Raw genomic sequence first — 24402 nt, 5'->3', positions numbered from 1 at the left:
GAAAACCAAAAAGGTTCATTTCTGCCAGTTTGACAGCAGATGATGGCAAGTAAAGACTGCAGTAAGTGAGCTGACAGAACACCAATCACAGGCCACTGCAGAGGAGGAATCACACACATGAATAGATACTTCTGAGAGTGGAAATAAGTTGACTAAACTCCACAGACTTTATAGGCTCACGGTCAAAGCTATGCAGAATTACACAGCAGACAAACAAAAACACCTGACTGAGGGCTAGATTCTCAAAACTCACTGTGCATTTAATGATGGATGCTAAACCAGTTCTAGCCAGTTTAACGTCCAAGTATTTTACCTGCCGATTCTCTGAATGGCTCACCAAACTCTATTCCTAGCAGATTCCGATTGTACTATGCAAAAGTAGTACAACGAGGTCATTAATATTAAACAAGGAATCTGGGCGATTCTCTAAACTTTTAGCGCACGTTTTACAGACAAAATTTTCCAGCAGGGTCTGACCCCTGCTAAACTTTGATTGTCTCAGGCACTGACAGGAAAGTAAGGCTTGACAGATCATACTCCACCTCAAAAAAATCCCTTCCTGCCCACAAATTTAAAAAAAGACCCCTGATTTCTTCCTCCCACCGATCTCCCTCCCAAGTGCTGTTCAATGCCCCCTGCTCCCCATCCCCAGTACTTAAAAAAAAAAACAATTGGCAGGAGGGATGCCCACTACCTACTGCCACTTGGGCCCCTGCCCCTTCCCCCCATAATTTTAAGTTGAAAGATGGCAGGAGGGATGTCCATTCCCTCTAGCCAGCAGGCCTGCCTCTTCAAAATGGTGGACGTTCCTCTTTCCAGTGCATCCTGGGATGCACTAGGAGGGGCCTAAGGCCTTGATTGGCTCTGGTACCTAAGGCCCTTCCCCTGAGAGGAGCCTTACAATCTGACCCAATCAGAGCCTTAGACTCCTACCCAGTGTATCGTGGAATAGGGAGGGGCCTTAAGCACCTCAGCCAATCAGGGCCTTATGCTGAGAATTGCCAGTAAAATAAAAAAAACTCTCCCACTATAGCCACTACATCGACCTGCCAGATTTTACTGGTGAGTTTTTGGAATCCAGCCCTGCATTGGAGAGGAAATGGCAAAAATAGAACAACTCACAGAGGAAGTACTTGAATTCCCTTCAAATCTCAGTATTCACTTTGCATAATAACTGCTTTATCAGAGAGCTGTTTTAAGTTCTTAAAAAAAACAACACAGAGGATAGTCTATATGAGAAGAGCATACAGGAGAATCTGTTCAAGATGGGAGAAAGAAATGTAATAGAGACCATCAAAAATGCAGAATTAAGGACAGAGTCCAAGAAAGATGATACCTCACAACACTCTGGCACTTCTCGACATAGCTCAAGAACTTCAAAGTCAAATGAACCCAGTTCAGTCAGCTCAGTTGTACTGTTCTGGATCTATCCATGTGGCCTGGACACCAATGAGTATACTCTGTCCTGAGCAAAAGAAAGGGAAGAATAAGTTAGGGGCTTTTTTTTTTTTTTACCAAGCAAAGCTAACACATTGCTTTGATTGGTTAAAACCCATGAGCTTGGGGGTGTGCTCAGGTACCATGTGCTAATTTTGGGCTTGCCATGGCACCAACTATGAGCTAAAAAATACAAAATACAATTTGTGGGCATAATTCATTCCAGAAGCATGCTCGTAAACCAAAGTGCTCATATATCAAAGCAAATTTCCCCATAGGAAGTAAGGGAAACACACACACACACATACAAGGCCACCGGCACTGCTCGCTTCCACCCAACCACATCATACCACACCCCCGAGGCCACTGATGCGCTTCCACCCTACCCCCTAGAACCGGCATCACCCGCACGCCCAAACCCTTACCCTGATCTGGTACCGGCACGCAGCACCAATCCACAGGACATGCCGGTGCCGGTGCCTGAAGATCCTGCCTCTTGCCGCTGGGCTGGACCTTGAGCATCTGCGCATACTCAAGGCCTTCTGGCTCCCGCTTTCCCCAAGAATCTCAGAGAGAGCGGGAGGCAGAACACCTTGAGCATGCGCAGATGCTCAAGACCCAGGCCAGCGGCAAGAGGTAGGATCTTCATGCACTAGCACGTCCTGTGGGTTGGTGCTGCGTGCCGGTGCCAGATCGGGGGATGGGGGGGGGGGTGATGCCGGTTCTCGGGGGGGGGGGGAGGGCTTGCAAATCGAGTCAACACTCGCAAACCGCGTTACTAGCAAACCGAGGTTTGACTGTACTTTGTAGTTTTTGGTCCTGGGAGTGTGTTTGAGGGAGAAAAGTAGGAATGCCCAGCACTTGACTTTATAAAAGGGCCCCTTAATGATTAGGGCAATCAGCCCCAACAGCAAAGTCAAATCTCACTAGCACTGCTTATGAACTTAGTAAGTTTTGCAACCCTCTATTATCTTGGGTATAAATCACTAGAGTCACTAATGTGTATTATTTTACCTCATGCCCCATTTTGTACCATACAACCTAAGTACTATGTGTGTTAATTGCATTTACATATATTAGTAGCACAAGCTGTTATATTCTTAGGCTCAGCTTGAACCCTGAAAAGGCATCAGCTAAAATCCATTCCAAATTCTCTATGAAACAGCAGGTGTATTTTGTTTTGCTATTGATGAAAGGGCAACTGCAGATCATACTGGGGTACGACTGATTTTCGTACTGAAAAGATCAGATCACGTGTCACAGTATTATTATAGACTGCATTGGTTGACTATAGAAGCTAGAATAGTTTTCAAATTTGGTTGTGTATGTTTTAAGGCCTTGAATGGACTTTTATCCAGCTATCTTTTAGATTGCTTCAATTTTGCTACTAGAAAACACTTGCGTAAAGAGATGTGTTTACAAATGATTTCTTAGTAAAACTGGCATATTTGGTAGCTATGTGGGACAAACAAGTTAGTACTTATATATAAATCTCAACCTCTTCTCTAGTCTTTAGAAAATCGCTGAAAACCCACTTGTTTGGTAAATATTTTGATTAATTTATTATGATCATACTACATGTCTTAGCTGTTAACCGCAGTGAACCGCAAGGTAGCTGCAGTATATAAGAATTTATGTAATGTAATGTAATGTAGCTTTGACATGCAGCTCCTGATTGGTGTAGCCTGAATTTAGCAACAGGAAGAGGCAGTTGGAGCATACCGCAAGTGATTTTGCATCCGCCGGCGCACCAGCTGTTCTCTCCTACCTATAAAAACCATATTTGCGGTTTTTCAAAATTTGCAGGGGTTCCTGGAACAGAGGCGGTTGGAGAATACCGCAAATTAGTGAGTCTACGATTCGTGAACTGCAAATTCACAGGGGAACACTGTACCTAGGGCAATAGAGGGATTGGGTGACTTGCCCAAGGTCACAAGGAGCAGTGTGGGTTTTAACCACTGCAAACAAAAAAGTGGGGAAGGAAACATACACATCAACCTTTCACTTCTCACGCTGTTTTTCTCACATGGAAACACAGCCACACGAACGAAAACATTTTTTTTATTTGCGTTTTTGATGAGTGTTTGTTACTTGGCAATTCACAGAACTTTTCATTTTTGAAAGTCCAATGCTTTTGTGCCATCTCCTCACTAATTTAGACATATTTGGGTGCCCTTTATATAATCCGGGGTAGTATTTCAGAAAATATTTCCTTGGAAATCTTTGTCTACAACCTGGCACCTAGTAACTATGATTAGCCTGAAGGACTTTTCTCTTTTACCTTTCTATGACATTTGTTCCAGCACATGCCATGACCACCTGTTCCTTCCTGGTACTCACAGAAATCAGTTGTCACTCTGGGCAGTATGCCACATCCAAGAACCCAGGAGACTACTAACCATATGGGTTTTCAGCATCTGAGTTACAGATTACATTATCTATATACCAGATAATCAAATTCCCTTACCACCACTGGCTGTATTTTCATCTTGATGACCACATTTTGCCTCTCTCCAATATTAAAAAGAAAGTTATTATGATTGCTATAATTATTATTTGTATGTCATTTTACAGACACTTATAACACACAATTCCTGCAATAAGCTCTTTTAAGTTATGGTAAGTGCATGACAGCTCTTACTGCAGTTTAGTAAAAGGAGCTCTGAATAACATTTAATCATATCCACTGAAGGAAGATGAAGATGACAGCAACTTTTCCTTTACAGTACTTAATGTACTATGACCTAATAGCAAAGAATTAACATTTTGGTGTTACCAGAGATTTGTTCTGCTTCTGGCAGTGAGCTCTGCTTCTTCTTTCTGGCCTGATGTAAGCATTACTGTAGTATTTCTATGGCACGAATGCTAGAAGTCTGAGAAACAAAATGGGAGAATTTGAGACAATAGCAAGACACAATGAACTGGAAATCATTGACATAACAGAAACATGGTGGAATGATGAAAACAAATGGGACACCGTACTACAGGGATACAAACTATACAGAAGAGATAAAGTAGGGCAGAAAAGTAGAGGTAATGCCCTATATGTTCAGGATGGAGTAGAAACTGTTAGAGAGGCTACGACGGAAAGGACAGAGAAGCTGGAGTCCCTCTGGATCAAGATTCCTAGACACAATGGTGCAGACATAAAAATTGGCCTTTACTATCGACCCCCAGGACAGATGGAGGAGACAGACTCAGAAATGATAGAGGACATTAAATAAAAATGTAAGACAGGTAATGTAATAATCATGGGAGACTTCAATTTCCTGGGGATAGACTGGAACCTGGGAACCTCAAACTGCGGCAAGGAGGCCAAGTTCCTGGAAGCGCTAGGGACTGCTTCCTGGAACAAATGGTGGGAGAGCCGACGAGAGGAAACGCCACCTTAGACTTGGTCCTATATGGCATTATGGGACCGACAAAAGAAGCAGAAGGCACGGTCCCGCTGGGGACAAGCGATCACAACATGATCAACTTTAAACTTGACATCGGGAAAGGGAAACGTACCAAAACCTTAACCACGACCTTAAACTTTAAAAAGGAAAGATACGATAGCATGAGAGCCATGGTGATACAATGGCTCAAGAAAAAGAAGGACAAAGTTAAAATGGTAGATCAGGCATGGTCCCTACTGAAAAATACTATCATGGAAGCACAAAATCTCTACATTCCTTGGATTTCCAAAGAAAAGAAAACTAAAGGCAAAGGAGAACCGACATGGCTTACTAGAGAGGTGAAGGAAGCCATAAAAGAAAAAAAGGACTCCTTTAAAAAATGGAAACGCACGAAAACAACAGAAGCTTGGAACAAACACAAAGATGATCAGAAGAAATGTCACAAGGCAGTGAGGAATGTCAAAAAGGACTATGAGGAGAAAATAGCGCAAGAGGCCAAAAATTTCAAGCCCTTCTTTAGATACGTAAAAGGAAAAAAACCTGCAAAAGAGGCGGTGGGACCGCTGGATGACCAGGGAAGAAAAGGGTAAACATCAAGGAAAACAAACAAATTGCAGATAGACTATATTTCTTCTTTGCGTCTGTCTTTATGAAGGAGGACATCGCAACAATACCAAAAGCAGTGAGAGTGTTCAAAGGAGTAATAGAGGACAGCTTCACCACAGTAGAAGTGGACTTGGACCAGATATACTACCAGATCGACAATCTTAAAAGCGACAAATCCCCTGGACCTGATGGAATTCACCCGAGAGTCTTAAAAGAACTGAAGGTTGAAATCGGAGAGCTATTGCAAAAACTTGCCAACCTGTCAATTAGAACTGGACAGATATCAAACGATTGGAAGATAGCGAACGTCACGCCAATTTTCAAAAAAGGATCAAGAGGAGAACCGAGTAACTACAGACCTGTGAGTCTTACGTCTGTCCCTGGAAAGATTGTTGAAGCACTGATTAAAGATAGCATAGTCTGGCACTTGGATACACACAACCTGATGAGAGCCAGTCAACATGGCTTCAGGAAAGGGAAATCATGTTTGACAAATTTACTTCAATTTTTTAAGACCGTGAACAAACAAATTGATAGTGGAGAACCGGTGGACATAATATACTTGGACTTCCAGAAAGCGTTCGACAAGGTTCCACATGAAAGACTTCTCAGGAAACTACAAATCCATGCAATAGAGGGAGATATACTAAGAAGGATAGGCAAATGGCTGGAGAACAGAAAGCAGAAAGTGGGCATAAATGGGAAGTTCTCAGACTGGGAGAAAGTGAGTAGCAGTGTTCCCCAGGGCTCGGTACTTGGGCCCATCTTATTTCATATTTTCATCAATGACCTAGAAAAAGGAACATCCAGTGAGATCATCAAGTTTGCAGACGACACAAAGCCATGCCAGGCAATCAGATCGCAGAAGGATAGCGAGGAACTCCAGAGTGACTTGTGTCAGTTAGAGAAATGGGCAGAGAAATGGCAGATGAAGTTTAATGTGGAAAAATGCAAAGTAGTGTATTTAGGCAGAAAGAACAAGGAACACAAGTATAGAATATCAGGTGCAACTCTGAGTAAGAGCAAACAAGAAAAGGACCTTGGTGTACTGATAGATAGGACCCTGAAACCGTCAGCACAATGTGCGGCAGCGGCAAAGAAGGCAAATAGAATGTTAGGCATGATAAAGAAAGGAATCACGAGTAGATCGGAGAAAGTTATAATGCCGCTTTATAGAGCAATGGTCAGATCACACTTGGAATACTGTGTCCAACTTTGGTCTCCCAACCTAAAGAAGGATATAAAACTGCTGGAGAGGGTGCAGAGATGAGCAACGAAGCTAATAAAAGGTATGGAGAACTTGAAATACGAGGAACGACTTAAGAGACTGGGATTGTTCTCCCTTGAGAAAAGGAGACTGCGAGGGGATATGATTGAGACTTTCAAAATACTGAAAGGAATTGACAATAGAGCAGGAAAAAAAATTAGTTACAATATCCAATGTGACACGGACAAAGGACATGGACTGAAGCTAAGGGGGGACAAGTCCAGGAAGTTTTGCTTCACGCAATGAGTGGTGGACACCTGGATTGCTCTCCCAGAGACGGTTATTGCGGAATCCACCGTTCTAGGATTTAAAAGCAAACTAGATGCACATCTCCTTACAAGAGGCATAGAGGGATATGGGTGACTAAAATTACACCAGTTGTACACCTGGCTGGGCCTCCGCATGTGTGGATCGTCGGACTTGATGGACCGAAGGTCTGATCCAGAGATGGCAGTTCTTATGTTCTTATAATTCACAGTGGCGAAGGCAATTCACAGTGGTAGGAGGCGCACAGGGCGGTGGTGCCTCCCCGCTCCTTCTGCGCCACCCTCTCACTCTTTCCACACTCCACACACTCATACCTGCCCTCCCACCCCCGTATTTCTTTAAATCTTTGCCCTTCTCTCGGCTTCTGCTCACACTGGCATTGGTTTTCCTTCTGATTAGAGAATGACATGGTGACAAATTTTCCCCCGTCCCTGCGAGAACTCATTTTCCTGTCCCGTCCCTGCGAGTTCTTTCCTCATCTGCACACGCCTCAAACACTTTAAAATCATAAGTGTTTGAAGCTTGTGTGGTTAAGGCGGAGCTTACAGGAATGGGACAGGGTCAGGGACAAAATTTGCTGGGATGGGACGGGGAAATTTAGTTCCTGTGGGGACAGGGACAAATTTGTCTCCGTGTCATTCTCTACTTCTGATGTCACTTTCTGGCCCTATGACCCGGAAGTGATTTCAAAGGGAGGCAGACCAACGCAAGAAGCAGGCCAGAGTAGTTGCTCACACTGGGAGAAGATTTAAAGAGGTATAGGGGGGGAAGGGAAGGAAGGGCATGAGAGTGGCATGGGGGGGCAGAGAGGTGCCAGCACCCCCACCAAGATAGTGCCCAGGGTGGTTCCCCCCCTAAAACTAATAAATTATGCTCTATTGGAAACCATAGGAGGGACCTACCTAGACCCTACCAGGTCTACCCACTGTACTCATGCAAAGACCCACTCATTCACTTAACACACAAAAAACAAGAAGAAAAGGAAGCTTTATGTGTGTGGATGTGAGCAGTTGGAGCACTTGGAGAGCCTCTACAGTTGCTGGTGGAGTAGGCTGGACTCATTCCCCTGACGCAGCTCAGCGAAACGCAGGTTTCCCTGTTGGGAAAGAGTGGCTGCGCGGCCAGGCAGGCTTGCACTTTTTGGATGCATGGAAGACAGCCTGGACACCGTCTGCAGCTAAGCGTTTGTTTGTTTTTCCTGCTTACCATTGACTGTGTTTGAGACTCATATATGTGCTGCTTGCTTTACTCACATTTTTTGGAAGTTTTGTAATTTGGTGTGCTAGAGTTTTTTTGAGGTGGTTCCTACGAGGGCTACCATAGTGTTTCTCACTGCTGAGTGAACTGATACATTTTGGACCTTGCTTAATGGTTGTTTATAAGTGGAGTTTTTTTGCCATATGAAGATGAACTGAGGCTTTTTCTCCACTTTTTTCTTTCTTTCTTTTTTTTTCTTGTTTTTTGTGTGTTAAGTGAATGAGTGGGTCTTTGTATGAGTGCAGTGGGTAGACCTGGTAGTGTCTAGGTAGGTCCCTCCTATGGTTTCCAATAGGGCATAATTTATTAGTTTTAGAAGTTTTGTATTTCCTTCCTGATAATTTTTTGGGGTGCTTCCCCCCCTCCCCTTACTGCACCACTGGTAATTCATAATACTAGTTGAACAAGGACAGTCGAATAATAAATTTTAATTTTCATGTATTGCTATGCTCCTATAAAGAAGTACCCGTCAGAATCTATAGTAGTAAAATTAGCTGTTTTTTAATAAAACAACCAACCAACCAACCAAAACAGATTGCAAAGCTCATGACAGTTTTGCTGTGTCCTGCTCTGGAAAATTTATTAGCAGCGGGTCACCCTTTGCCTGACATTGTCTGTTTTAGTAACTACTCTGTCTTCTGTGCACTGAAGCTGCAGAGTGCTTTATCTTGGTGGAATAAGTGGCCAATTGCGGGTTATAGCTGCTAAGAAATACACGTGAGAAACAAGCGATTCTATCCATGCAAACAAGGGACATTTTCTCCCCCTCTCACTGTTTATGCTCGTACTTAAAAGACACAAAAGAAGATTTGTACACAGTGACACTTTGTAAAACATGTGCACTGAATAAAAGTTTCAGCTCCATGGTAATCTCCTCTGAAACTGAACTCTGAGGGCAATTATTCATATGAATTTGTTGTTGCAGCTTCTGATGTAGCTTCGAGCAGCAGCAGGCTCTGTTGGCACTAGCAGCCTTGTAACTCTAATGGAAGCAAATTATGTTCTTTCTAAAGTGACAATAACACTTCTGTAATGCACTGCAAAAACGATCCAGCAAAACTGAACAGCTCTTACTCTCCAGCAACATCATTACAATAATTGCTCCTGGTTCCCCATATTTATTTATTTTCAAAGCGATATTTTATATATTATAGTAGTTTCTGACGAGCAGGTAACCTCAGCTGCTGTCTAACTGGAGGAGGAGAGGATCACTCATGAGGGAAGAAGAATGCCACACTTCAGGCAACCCCATTTCAGTCACTTTGGACGGCCAGTGTTCCAGCTGCAGAATGTACTTGAAGGCAGTCATGGTCGTTCGTGGTGTCCAGCAAGACAAAACAGAGCTGAGCTTTCTTCAAGTTTCAAGTTTCTTTATTTTTGATATACCGTCTATAAAAATACATGTCTAGACGGTGTACATTATAAAAAATTATAGAAAACAATTAAAATAAGTAAATAAAAACAATAATTTATCAAATATTATTAAAAAAAATATTGGACAAATTAAAATTAACATACATGAAACGGAAGGAAAGTAAGGGAGGGAGAGGTTGTTTAAAATACATCGAAGTAAAATTAATAAAAAAAGGACGGTAAATGAGGAATGGTAAGAACATTAGGAAGGGAGATTACTTCAGAAGAAGTGTTAGCAGTTACAAAGCTACATATGGATCAGGGGGTTAAAAGGTGGAGGCTGATGCTAAGGAGTAAAAACATCTTTAAAGAGGAAGGTTTTAAGTTTGGTTTTAAATTTTCTGAGGGAGTTCTCCAATCGAATGTCTAGTGGGAGGGCATTCCACAAAGAGGAGGCGGTAACTGAGAAGATATATTTGCGAGTGGTGTGGTGAAATAATTCCCGTATTGAGGGTATAGAGAGTAAATTTTGATTATTTGATCAGAGGACCCTTGATGATGAGTACGGGATCAAAAGTTTGTCTATGAACGCCGGTTAATTAGAGTTTTTTGTTTTGAAAGTGAGAAGTATTTTATAGGAAAGATGATGAGAAACGGGTAGCTTATGTGTTTACCTTCAATGTGCTTCTTCACATTTTCAGTTCTTATCTTTTTTTACTGAAAACCTTTACATTACATTACATTACATTAGGGACTTCTATTCCGCCTATACCTTGTAATTCAAGGCGGATTACAAAAGAGCTAACTGGATATTTCCAGTGAAGTTACAACAGCTTTGGGGTTTTGGTTTTTGTTTTTTTTGGTTATAAGGGAGGAGAGGTACCTGGATTAATTCCGGAAGAACTTGCATATTGGATATTAGATTGACTGTACGTTACTGTGTGATATAACAAATAGATTACAGTTAGAGTATAAATAAGATTACATTACATTTTAGGGATCTGAATACTTGGTTGGTGTTTTGGGGAGGAAGAGATTATTTAAGTCAGGGGTGTCCAATGTCAGTCCTCGAGGGCCGCAATCCAGTCGGGTTTTCAGGATTTCCCCAATGAATATGCATGAGATCTATTAGCATACAATGAAAGCAGTGCATGCAAATAGACCTCATGTATATTCATTGGGGAAATCCTGAAAATCCGACTGGACTGCGGCCCTCGAGGACCGACATTGGACACCCCTGATTTAAGTGGAGGTTTTGGGGGAGAATTTATCTAGGAGGAGGGGGAAGGGTTGGGTTAAAATATCTGGATCAATTTTTGAAAAGTAGAACTATGGAACTATGCATTTTTTTTTTGCAGGGAACATGCTTTAGCCATAAATTACTTTTAATTTTTCTTTCCCTTCAGCCCCCTTCATTTCCCTGAATGGTTTGATTGCACTGGCATATAGATTTTAAACTTGCATAGAGCAGGTAGGTTTATGGAAAATAACAGCAGCTAGGTGAACACAAAACATGAGAATAGCCTTACTGGGTCAGACCAATGGTCCATCTAGCCCAGTAGCCCGTTCTCAAATGGCTAATCCAGGTCACCCAAAGAGTAGCAACATTCCATGCTACTGATCCAGGGCAAGCAGTGGCTTCCCCCATGTCTTTCTCAAAAACAGACTATGGACTTTGCCTCCAGGAAATTGTCCAAACCTTTCTTAAAAGGTTTACCACAACCTCTGGCAATGTGTTCCAGAGTTTAACTATTCTCTGAGTGAAAAAAAAATTCCTCCTATTGGCTTTAAAAGTATTTCCCTGTAACTTCATTGAGTGTCCCCTAGTCTTTGTAATTTTTGACGGAGTGAAAAATCGATCCACTTGTACCCATTCTACTCCACTCAGGATTTTGTAGACTACAATCATATCTCCCTTCAGTTGTCTCTTTTCCAAGCTGAAGAGCCCTAACCTTTTTAGTCTTTCATCATACGAAAAGAGTTCCACCCCCTTTATCAGATTGAGCCTGAGATTTATAGCAAGGCACAAAAATGCTTCTCATCGTATTCTCTTCCCACCAGAGACTGACTTACAAAAAGAGGTGGAGAACATAAGGAAAAATAAATGAGCGTTATTTAGTGATTATAGCATTTCCTTCCTGCTAGGATTTACCAGTTCAGCTCTTACAGTTCTACTCCTAAACACACACATCAATAAATGCTTGAATTTGTTATCCTTATGCCCCTTGTTGATGCATGCAGACATTCATTCCATTGGTACTACACCAGGATGGAGAGGATCACAAACAACCAGGGTAATTCTGTATAGTGTGAATACATTAAGTGTGAATTTAAGCACTTTTGGCATGATATTGGGAGTTAATGGATATTAAGCCTTAAAATGGAGCTGAAACAGCAGTTCATTTATTTATGTATTCAAAAATTTATATTAAGCACTATCTACCTACCAATCTAGGCAGATTAAAATCAACATGCATAAAAATAAAAACAAACAACATATAACATACAAGAAATAATCATAAAATAACACTTGGTACAGTGCCCAGCTCTTCCAATCAATTCAAGAAGCATAAGGTATTTAAGGCTGAATTCTATAAATGGCACCTCTTTTTTTAACGTTCAAAATCTGGTAACCCTAGTTATAATGGTTAATAGCAGTCCCTAGGTGTAGGGCTGCCAAAGGTGGTAGGTATTGTGACCAGCCAGGTATTCTCCCTGCCAAGGTCCCAGTTAGGGCAGGGGAAATTGTAAAAAGGAAAGCCCGGGGTGAAATCAGGAAGGGGAATATGGTTCCTGAGAATGCTAATTTACCCTGTGACCACCAGAGGGAGCCTGAGGTGTTTGAGGAAGAGGTAGGTGATCTATCCCCGAGTCACCACCAGGGGAGCCCAAGAGGTCCCAGGAACACTGCTGACTCGATTAGAGTAGGGTGTGGCCCCAGAGTACTTAAACCAGCAGTGGAGAGCAGACAGGCAGGCCAGCTAGGGAGAAGGTTTAAACCTTTTCTCCCTAGGGAGTCCCCTGGGACAAGCAGGAGCAACCAACCTACACCCATGGAGCTGTTAGAGGCTGGACAAGCTGAGGAGCTACTGATTCCAGAAGATGAACAACCCATGGAATGTGAAGAAAGTCTGACCGAGGGTGCTCCTGATTTTCCTGAAGCCATGCAGGTGGACTGGGCCTCAGCCTGCAAACAGTGAGTTGATTTTGCACTTTACTGTTTGGGACTATTTTTGTTTTTTTTTAAGCTAGGAGTGTGAATTGTTTGGGAGAGGTTTTGCTAACACCCTGGCAGGGAATTTTTGAAAGCCTGTTTGAGGCCTTTATTTTGCAAAACCTGACACTCTCTTGTCCTGGCAGTGAATTGAACTGGCCAGAGGCTTTAATGAACTTTGAGCACTAGTGCTACTGAATAAGTGCCATGAACTGTTTTTTGTGTTTTTGAAACTGCCTGCCTGGGAGCAGTCAGAACTGGCTCTGAGGAGAGCTGAATTCTTAGACACAGCGGAGACTAAATCCTTGCTGAGAACAAGCCAAGAACTTTATTGTAGGCTGGTTGTTTGCTTGCTTGTTTTGATATTTTTGTTTGCTGCTGTTTGGGGACATTCTGACCAGTTTGGCAGCTATATTGAAAGACTACTTACCTTGATGAAGGAATGAATAAAATGGTATTATTTTCCTTTGAATTACAATTCTGGTGACTTTGTTTTTGTTGATTCCGGTTTGGAATCCGGTCCTGCAGGGTGGCTCCATTTTGGGTCACACGTCAGAGTGCTTTATTGTGGTTACTACTGTGAGTGATATTGAGCCCTCTCCTGGGCTACAGTGGGCCACAGTATGTGACATCTGATCTACACTGTTAATGCAGGGTAAATAAAGTTCAGAAGGCAGTTGGAAACCCAGCCTTTTGGGTTTAAGCAACTTCTGGAAAACATGCAGTGAATCAGACCCAGGAAGCACTTGGATCTCTCTGAATGGTGGATTGAAAGAAACCAATGAATGACATCATCAGAGGGGCTCCTAATAGGGTTACCAGAAAATCCAGATATGTCCTCCTTTTAGAGTACTGTCTGGGTGCCCGGAGGGAGTCCCAAAACCCAACAGTTTGTCCAAGTTCTGGAAGTTCCTGAGCTCGGAGCTGCATTTGGAGGGCCTCTGCGCAAGCTTAGACGTTTATGTGATGATGTCACATGCACGTACATACACGCATGATGTAATTGCGCATACGCAGAAGCCCTCCAGATACAGCCCCAAGCTTGGGTAGGTTTGTGTGGGGGTGGGGCTGGGGGCAGAACAGTGTGGAGCTGGAAGCAGAACGGGGTGGGGCTGGGCTGCCTTTGATGACCTGGAAGCTTTCTTTCTGCAGAGAAAAAGCTTCTGGGTTGCCAAAGGTAGCATGTTTAGTTCACTGATGCTGATGATGACTGAAGGGTTACAGCAGCACCGGGTGAGCAAACATAGCATCAGGCAGGAAGAAGGATGCTGAACCACGAGGATGGGGAGGAAAGGGAAGGAAAGATGCCCAGACTTCCAGGAGAAGAAAGGGTAGATAGAGATATGAGACCACAGGAGGATGGGAAGGAGAGAGATGTCAGACCACTGGATGGGGAATGGGGATGGGGGGAAGAAGAGAGAGATGTCAGACCAGGGAAAGGAAGGAGGAGGGAGGGGAAGAAGGAAAAGACAGAGAGATGCCAGACTATAAGGAGAGGATAAAGATCCCAGACCATGGCAGAGGGAAAGAGAGGGAGGAGATGGTACACAGGTATGTGAGGGTGGGGAAGGAGAAGGGGAGAACGAGGGAGGAGATGTTCATAAGGCTGGGAGGAGTGGGGAAGGAAAAAAATTGGAAGAAATGCTTTTTATAGATAGATGGGAATAGAGAAGAAGAAAGAGGGAGAAGATGGTACACATGGATAGATGGGAAGGGGAGACATGGAAAAGTAGATAGATTTGAGGAGGAAGCAGAAACATGACATAAAGTTGAATGTTAAAAGTTAATGCCAAAGATGGATATAGTCAAAAAAGATTCAAGGTAAAGGTGTAAAGATACGTCAAAAAGAAAATAGGCAGTATAAAACTTTGTATATAATAATATCAGAGCACTGCCCAAAAAATTACCTAAATAAAGCTATACATATGTAAAGATCAGCTCAGAGACATGGAGGGGCTTTTTCAGAAGGTAAAACCCCCCTATTATGCCACCTCACCACCCAATCATTGCTGAATCTTTCATATTTTAAAGCAATAAATAGTGCCAATTTGGCCAAATTCATACCAAATAAATATTAGAAAACAAAAAATTGCTTAACTTAAAACTTGGTTTCTTGGTTTCAACGTGCACACGTTTCGTGCTCCTGCTTCAGGAAACCAAACAGCATTAGAATACAGCTGCACTCAACTGAGCATACTGGGCGGCAGGGAATATTCTAAGACTAAATAAGAAATGAAAAACGTGTTACTACTGAAAAATATAAATGCAACTCTTACTTAATAAAACTTATATTATAAATTACTAGCTGATGCCCCGGCGTTGCACGGGTATTTAATTATAGCAATAACACTGTAAATGGAATCAAATAAAGATACTTTATAGTGGTGAATGAAATTATTTTTTTACAGCTTTATAAAAAGTACAATATTCAAATTATAATGTGAAATATTTGACAAAATGAATACAATACAACTAACACAAAACTTGATTATAAACAACATTTTTAGTTTCACCTCCAGGAGCAAGAACATATAAATTCTTGGGTGAAGAGACCCCCAGAACATATCACCCCAGTTAGTGAGGGATCTGCATACCAAGTTTCGTTCAAATCGGTCAAGCCATTTTAGATTTACTGTGAGAATGGCAGCTGTTTACATTTTTTCCATTGACATGAATGGGTGAAATCTGATGTTCTGTTTGTAGCTCCGCCCATGTGTGCAGGTGGGCCGCGAGACCCCCAGGACATATCACCCCAGGTAGTTGGAATTACTGTGAGAATGGCAGCTTTTTACATTTTTTCCATTGACATGAATGGGTGAAATATGATTTTGTTTGTAGCTCCGCCCACATGTGCAGGTGGGCCGCGAGACCCCCAGAACATATCACCCCAGGTAGTGAGGGATCTGCATACCAAGTTTCGTTCAAATCGGTCAAGCCGTTTTTGAATTACTGTGAGAATGGCAGCGTTTTACTTTTTTTCCATTGACATGAATGGGTGAAATCTGATGTTCTGTTTGTAGTTCCGCCCACGTGTGCAGGTGGGCCGCGAGACCCCCAGAACATATCACCCCAGGTAGTGAGGGATCTGCATACCAAGTTTAGGTCAAATCGGTCAAGCCGTTTTTGAATTACTGTGAGAATGGCAGCTCTTTACATTTTTTCCATTGACATGAATGGGTGAAATCTGATTTTCTGTTTGTAGCTCTGCCCACGTGTGCAGGTGGGCAGCGAGACCCCCAGAACATATCACCCCAGGTAGTGAGGGATCTGCATACCAATTTGCGTTCAAATCGGTCCCACAGCTTTTTACATTTTTTCCATTGACTTGAATGGGTGATATATGATTTTCTGTTTGTAGCTCCGCCCACGTGTGCAGGTGGGCCGTGAGACCCCCAGAACATATCACCCCAGGTAGTGAGGGATCTGCATACCAAGTTTCGTTCAAATCGGTCCCACAGCTTTTTACATTTTTTCCATTGACTTGAATGGGTGAAATCAGATTTTCTGTTTGTAGTTCCGCCCACGTGTGCAGGTGGGCCGAGAGACCCACAGAACATATCACCCCAGGTAGTGAGGGATCAGCATAGCAAGTTTCGTTCAAATCGGGCAAGCCGTTTTTGCGTTGGCAGCTTTTTACATTTTTTCCATTGACATGAATGGGTGAAATCTGATTTTCTGTTTGTAGCTCCGCCCACATGTGCAGGTGGGCCGCGAGACCCCCAGAACATATCACCCCAGGTAGTGAGGGATATGCATACCAAGTTTCGTTCAAATCGGGCAAGCCGTTTTTGCGTTGGCAGCTTTTTACATTTTTTCCATTGACATGAATGGGTGAAATATGATTTTCTGTTTGTAGCTCCGCCCACGTGTGCAGGTGGGCCGCAAGACCCCCAGAACATATCATCCCAGGTAATGAGGGATCTGCATACCAAGTTTCGTTCAAATCGGTCAAGCCGTTTTTGCGTGATCGCGGCACATACACACATACATACCTCCGATTTTATATATATATATAGATTTGAGTAAAAATGGCATTTCAACACGCTGGTTACCTTTAAAGCAGCTGAAATCTTCAATCAGAAGCTCACAAGTCTCTTAACAGGAGAAACGCCGACAAACAGCTAATTTTAAAGAACTGAGCATCAACACATCAAAACGTGGTGACGTCCAGTCTACCCTTCCTATCAACTCAAAGGACACTCTTATTCTAAAACAGAAAGACTAAGGGCACCTTTTACGAAGCCACGGTAGCGGTTTAACGCGCGCAATAGCGTGTGCTAAACTGCCAGATGCACTAGCCGCTACCGCCTCCTCTTGAGCAGGCGGTAGTTTTTCGGCTAACGTGAGGGTTAGCACATGATTAAAAGACACGTGCATTAAAGCCGCTACCGCGGCTTCGTAAAAGGAGCCCTAAGGGAAGCTAAAAAAAAAATGAATTTGAAAAAACCTGATCATAGAGTTCATAAAGAACTCATTAGTAGGAAAAGGTACAAAAGTAAAGGCGTCAGTAAAGACATGTTGAACGGAGAAAGCCCAACCTACTGGAATAACCGACTAAATTAATCATCCTCAACCAGACACAAAAGAACCCACTCACTATTCTCTCACCCATCATCCAAAAATGTCAAACGAAAAAAACTTTATAACAACCTAATAGCCTCCAAAGAAGCTAAACTGGACAGACAAATCACCACTCTGTTTTCTTCAACTACAAACTACAAAACCTTCAAGAGAGATATTAAAACCATACTCTTCAAAAAACACATAAAACCTATCCAGCACGACCACTCCCAACCCAACATCCAACACTCTCTATACCCTTAGTACTATCTAATATTCTTCTATCTACCAAATGTTATCTAAAACCCCATAATTCACCCTATTCTTATCTCCTAAAGACCTCTACTTCCTGTTGGTAACTCTTTACCCAACGTTTTATTACATTAAAAATTTTATGTCATCGCTTATTCTATTCCTTCAAATTTTGAATGTAATTCTTGTTTTAGTTTGGATGTAATCCACCTTGAACCGCAAGGTAATTGCGGAATAGAAATCACTAATGTAATATAATGTTGATGCTCAGTTCTTTATAATATAAGTTTTATTAAGTAAGAATTGCATTTATATTTTTCAGTAGTAACACGTTTTTCATTTCTTCAGTGGCGTACCTAGCATATGTGACACGCAGGGCCCATCATTTTTTGACACCCCCCATCTGTGTGAAAACATGATTTTTAGTAACAATCCACACATCACACATGAGTACTTAGGAAAAGGCAGCATCTTACATACTGCAGTGAGCAGTACAACATCAATACATCCATTGTAAAACTAAACAAGCCAGACTAGTACAAATCAATCCTGCAGTCAATCCTAAAAAAAACATGTCTTTCGAATACACAGAACACAGAAAACACCTTTGCCTAGTAAGGATTATGTAATCACAAACTGTCTTTTACAAAACTGTAGTGTGGATTTTAGCTACGGAGGTAACAGCTCTGACGCTCATAGAATTCTGAACATCAGAGCTGCTACCACCACAGCTGGCGCTAAATAACGCTCCACAGTTTTGTAAAAGGGGGGATAAAATAGAAATACATAGACAAAGGTTAAATTGAACCAGCAAGAAGCTGGACTCTGCATACACTGTTCCACAGAACAGTGACAGATGTCTCATAAAACAATAAATAAGTAGAAAATTTTTTTCTATCTTTGTCTTCTGTGGTTTCTGCTTTCCTCATCTTCTTGTAACTCTTTTCCTTCCATCCACTGTCTGCCGTCTCTGTTCCCCTATATGGCATCTTCTCTCCTTCAATACCCCTTCCAGAAACTGTGTGCCTCCCCCTTCCATCTCTCCTTTCACCCCCTTTGGTCTGACATCTCTCTCCTCTCCTTCCCTCTCCCACACCTCTCCTCTGCAATCCCTTTCCCTTTTTTCCCATTTTCCTTTTCAATTTATTTTCTGCATCTGTCTAGATTACGTTCTTACTACCCTCTCATCAATGTCCTTTTTTACTGTCTACCTAAAGCTTGCCACCTCTTTCCCTCACCTCTCTAGTGTTTCCCTAACTCAATCCTTTTCTCCCCCATCATGTGCCCTCCTTTTATTTATCCCCTCCTTCCATCATGTACCCTCTTTCTCCAACCCTTTCATCTAGTACCTTCTCCTCTCTCTGTCCACTTCCATCCAGCGTCTGCTCCCCTCTTTCTCTCCTCCCATTTCCTTCCTGCATTTGCTCCTTTATCTCTCCCATCTGCACTTCCATCCAGCATAGGATCCCCACTACCATCCAATGTCTGCCCTTTCTCTCTCCATCCACCCCTCTTCAATCAGCATCTGCCCCCTTTCTTTCCCTCCAATATCCTTCCCCCTTAAGTCTCTCCCCTTTCTCTATACATTAATTCCATCAGCACCACCCTTCCATACCCCCTTTCTTTCCCTCCACCACTCTTCCATTCCAGCAGTCCTGCTCCTTTCTCTCCCTTCATGCAGCAAGGTCCCACGATGGCTGTAGCTGTCGGCTGCCAGTCCACCCCACTCCGACGTACTTGCTCTGGAGCGGACTCGGGAGCCGCATGCTGGAAGCTGACTCGTCTGCTGGCTCTGCTCTGGAAGAAGTAAGTTACGTCGGAGGGGGTGGACCCGGCAGAAGCAGGGAGTTGCGGCAAAGTCCCACAATGACTGTGTCTACCGGGTCCACCCCCTCTGACGTAACATACTTCTTCCGGAGCAGAGCCAGCAGATGAGTCATCGCGGGACCTTCCTGCACCTCAGCGCGGCTGCCGACTCTGCTGCAGAGAAAGTAAGTCAGAGGTAATGTAACCATTTATTTTTTCATCAAAAGGGGACATCTATTAATTGACTGTGTATCCTTTCTTTCATTTCTTTCTTTCTGCACTCAGGCCCAACAATTGTCCCTTTCAATTCCCTCCCTCCCTCCTTCCTTCCTTCCTATGTCCTTAGTGCCCCCAGTGCCTCCTTCCCGTGTCCTTAGTGCCCCCAGTGCCTCCTTCCTGTGTCCTTAGTGCCCCCAGTGCCTCCGTCCTGTGTCCTTAGTGCCCCCAGTGCCTCCTTCCCGTGTCCTTAGTGCCCCCAGTGCCTCCGTCCTGTATCCTTAGTGTCCCCAGTGCCTCCTTCCCATTTCCTTAGTGCCCCCAGTGCCTCTTTCCCATGTCCTTAGTGCCCCCAGTGCCTCCTTCCCATGTCCTTAGTGCCCCAGTGCCTCTTTCCCATGTCCTTAGTGCCCCCAGTGCCTCTGTCCCATGTCCATAGTGCCCCCAGTGCCTCTGTCCCATGTCCATAGTGCCCCCAGTGCCTCCTTCCCGTGTCCTTAGTGCCCCCAGTGCCTCCTTCCCGTGTCCTTAGTGCCCCAGTGCCTCTGTCCCATGTCCATAGTGCCCCCAGTGCCTCTGTCCCATGTCCATAGTGCCCCCAGTGCCTCCTTCCCGTGTCCATAGTGCCCCCAGTGCCTCCGTCCTGTGTCCATAGTGCCCCCAGGGCCTCCATCATAGAAACATATAGAAACATATAAGATGACAGCAGAAAAGGGCTACAGCCCATCAAGTCTGCCCACTCTGCTTACCCACCCCCTGTCTATGCCCTAATGACCCAATTTCCTTATCTTGACTCTCGTAGTGATCCCACATGGGTATCCCATTTATTCTTAAAGTCTGGCATGCTGTCTGCCTCGATCACCTGCACTGGAAGCTTGTTCCAATGATCAACCACTCTCTCTGTGAAGAAATACTTTCTGGTGTCGCCATGAAATTTTCTGCCCCTTGTGGCCGAGGGTCCCTTGAGAAAGAAAATATCATCTTCCACTTCGACACGTCCCTGAGGTACTTAAATGTTTCGATCATGTCTCCCCTCTCCCTACGTTCCTCGAGAGTGTAGAGCTGCAATTTGTTCAGTCTCTCTTCGTACGAGAGACCCTTGAGCCCAGAGATCATCCTGGTGGCCGTCCGCTGAACCGATTCAATTCTGCACACATCTTTACTGTAATGTGGCCTCCAGAATTGCACACAGTACTCCAGATGAGGTCTCACCATGGCCCTGTACAACGGCATTATGACTTCAGGCTTTCGGCTGACGAAACTTCTATTGATACAACCCAATATCTGCCTTGCCTTAGATGAAGCCTTCTCCACTTGATTGGCAGTTTTCATGTCTGCACTGATGATTACTCCTAAATCTCGTTCTGCTGAAGTCCTAGTTAAAGTTTCTCTGTACATAGTGCCCCCACTGCCTCCTACCCGTGTCCATAGTGCCCCCAGTGCCTCCTTCCCATGTTCTTAGTGCCCCCAGTGCCTCCTTCTTATGTCCCCCCACTGCCTTCCATATTTTGTCCACCCCCAAAGCCAGCCAGCCTGCCTGCCTACCTATCTCCCTCCCTGCCGCGTTAAAGTTAGCCAGCTTGCCTGCCTACATCCTTCCCTCCCTGCTGCAGAAAAAAAAAAGCCTCTCTCCTTCCTTTCCTCCGGTCCGTGCCGCTGCAGTTTTACCACCCAGCTGCTGCTGTTAATCACCGACAAGAAGTCTTCTTTCTGACGTCAATTCTGATGTTGGAGAGGACGTTCCGGGCCAGCCAGGCAGTGATTGGCTGGCCCAGAACGTCCTCTCCGACGTCAGAATTGACGTCGGAAAGAAGACTTCTTGTCGGCGATTAGCAGCAGCAGCGGGGAGGTAAAACTAATGTGACCATTTATTTTTTTCATCAAAATGGGACATCTATTAATATTCGGTCCTGCCCTAGCCCCACCCCCAGCCCCGCCCCAATTTCTTCCATTCATTTTCATGTACACACAATATCTTATTAATTCATAATGGTAAACATAAAAAACACAAAGCACACGGTATGCAGAGAAAATGTTAATTATCATTTACGAGTTTCAGGGATTTTTTCAAAGATGTCAAACAGATTACTTTAAAATATGTAATGTCACCTCAGTAACTATAGAAAAATAGACACATATAGTGCAAAATATAGACAGCAGATATAAATTCTCAAAACAGACACATTTTGATCACTAAATTGAAAATAAAATAATTTTTCCTACCTTTCTTGTCTGGTGATTTCATGAGTCTCTTGGTTGCACTTCCTTCTGACTGTGCATCCAATCTTTCTTTCTTTCTTTTACATCCAACATTTCTTTCACAATCCAGCCCCATCCCCTTTGGGTCCAGGTCTTTCTCTCTTTTCCCTCTATTATCCTCCCTAGATCCAGTGTCAGTTCTCCTTTGTACCGTTGTTCCAGGTCTCCCTCTCCTCCTCCCTCTCTGTCTGAACCTCCCACAGTCCTGCATCTTCCTCCTGTCTTTCCCCTTTCATCCAGGCCTTTCTCTCTGTAGTCTTTCTAACCTGCTTACAACACCCCCCCCCTTTCTCTGCCTCTTTCTCTCCTTCTTTCCTTCCTCCATCCCAGCAGATTTTAGCATATCTCTTCCTTTTTTCCCCTCAGATCCAGTATCTGTCTCCTTCCTCTTTTCCTCCTCCTAGGTCTGGCATCTTTCTCTCCGTTCCCTTCCTTCTGTCCTTCCCTGGTCTTCCTTCTCAATTTATTTTCTGTCTCTGTCTAAATTATTTTTATTATTCAGTTCTCAATTTCCCTCTTTCACTGTGTCTACCTATAGCTTGCCACCTCTTTCCCTTACCCCTTCCAGTATCTAACTCTATCCTCGTCCTTCAATCCAGCATGTGCCCTTTTTTCTTTCTCCTCCCCACTTCCTTCCAGCGTCTGCTCCCCCTCTCCCTCACACTTCCATTCAGTGGCTGTCCCTCCTCTCCCCACTTTCATTCAGTGTCTGTCCCTATCTCTACCCATTCCATCTACTGTTCACCTTCTGTTTTGCCCCTTCCAGTCACTGCCCTCTTTGCTCTTTCCATCCAATGTCTGCCTTCTCTCTCTCTCTCTCTCTCCCATATGACATCTTCCTTCTTTCTATGCTCCTTTCATAACTATCTATCCTGTGCCCCTTCTCTCCTTTGTACATGATTAATTTCAGCTCTGCCACCTCTCCATTTTTTTTCTCTCTGTCACCACCACATCCCCTATGCTCTGGCATCTCTCTCTTCTCCTTTCTTTCCTTCGCACCCCACAGTCTGGTATCTTCCCTTCCCTAATTCTCTGGCATCTCTCTCCTTTCCTTTTCTTCTATCTTTCCCTCCCCCTCCATGCTCTGACATCTCCCCCTTCCTTTTCCCTTAGTCTGGCATACCTTCATCCTTCCCTCCAAGCCCTGGCATCTCCTTTCATTCCCTCCCTCATCTTCCGTCTCCCTCCAGCTGGGTACAGCAACACTCTCCCCTGCAGTTTTGGACTTCCCCACACCTGCTCCCCCAAAATTGCCGATGCTTCGGTTCCTCTTCTTCCTTCCTCCCTCCCCCCTTGCAGCATCATCAGCTCTTACTCCCTCTAACGCTGGCCCTGCAGCTCCGGACTTCCCCACACCTGCTCCCCCCCCCCCCCGATCGCTATTATTTTAAATGTTATGGCAGCCGCGGCGCTGTATCCATCATAGGAGACTTCTAACCTCGGCCTGCCCCGGAACTCTTCCTGCAACAGTGACTTCCTGTTCCCGCCTAGGCGGGCGGCTGCTGCAGGAAGAGTTCCAAGGCAGGCCGAGGTTAGAAGTCTCCTGTGATGGATACAGCGCCCCGTACCTTTAACGTTGGCCAGACGGATAGGTGCCAAGCCTGCCCGTCCGGCAGGCCAGCCGGGTCCAGAATGGGGCCGGATTGGCCCAGGCAGCAGAAACCCCGCCCACAGGTGGGGGCCTGAGGTGCCTAGGCCAATCATAATAGGCCTGGGAGCCTTAGGCCCCTCCTGTGGGCGGGTCTTAAGCACATGGGCCGGGTTTATCCAGGTTTTGGAAGGCCCCAAGTTCGGGGCTACAACTCGAGGACCTCTTTGCATGTGCAGATGTTGACGTGATGATATCACACGCATGCATGCTTCAGCTTGATGTTATTGCATTGACGTCCACGCATGTGCAGTGGCCCTCTAGACACGACCCAGAGCTCGGGGAAGGAAACAAGAGGTTTGTGTGGGGGTGGGGCTGGGTGGGTCTGGGGTGGAATAGGGCAGGGCCAAGTGTTCTCTTTTTTAAAAGAGGAAATCTGGTAACCCTAGTCCGGGCACCTGGACAGTCCTCTAAAAATAGGCCATATCTGGGTTTTCCTGGACATCTGTTAACCCTAAATAAATAAAACTCTGGAATTTATTGCTGGAGAATGTGGTGATAGTAGTTAGCTAAGCAGGGTTTAAAAAAGTTTGGCTAATTTCCTAAAAGTCCATAAGCCATTATTAAAATGGACATGGGGAAATCCACTGCTTATTCCTAGGTTAAGCACCAGAAAATCTGTTGTACTCTTTGGGATCTTGTCAGATACTTGTCACCTGGTTTGGCCACTGTTGGAAACAGGATATTGGACTTGATGGACTTTCAGTCTGCCCCAGTATGGCAATTCTTATGATCCTATCTCCGTGGTCAGATGAGACTCATGCACCAATATTCCTAGCTCCCTGGAGCATGAAGTCTACCCCTGGCTATATTTGCATGCATAAATTGGCAAAGCTGGTATTTTATAGTATAGAAAACTAGT

The 24402-nt window shown here is 44.1% G+C and overlaps 1 long non-coding RNA gene across 1 annotated transcript in view; it reads right to left on the bottom strand.

Annotated features, from left to right (window-relative positions):
• Positions 1-1010: 1010 nt before the first annotated feature.
• Positions 1011-24402, bottom strand: part of LOC117369174 — a 39443-nt gene continuing 16051 nt past the window's right edge. The window contains exons 2-3 of the long non-coding RNA XR_004541096.1: positions 4214-4310; positions 1011-1465 (exon numbers count right to left, since the gene is read on the bottom strand). This is a non-coding gene — a long non-coding RNA (uncharacterized LOC117369174). The remainder of the gene's footprint in view (positions 1466-4213; positions 4311-24402) is intronic.

This window comes from Geotrypetes seraphini, chromosome 1 (assembly GCF_902459505.1).
Source record: "Geotrypetes seraphini chromosome 1, aGeoSer1.1, whole genome shotgun sequence".
In the NCBI taxonomy this organism is placed as follows: domain Eukaryota; kingdom Metazoa; phylum Chordata; class Amphibia; order Gymnophiona; family Dermophiidae; genus Geotrypetes; species Geotrypetes seraphini.
This window is presented reverse-complemented; position numbering and strand designations above follow the sequence as displayed.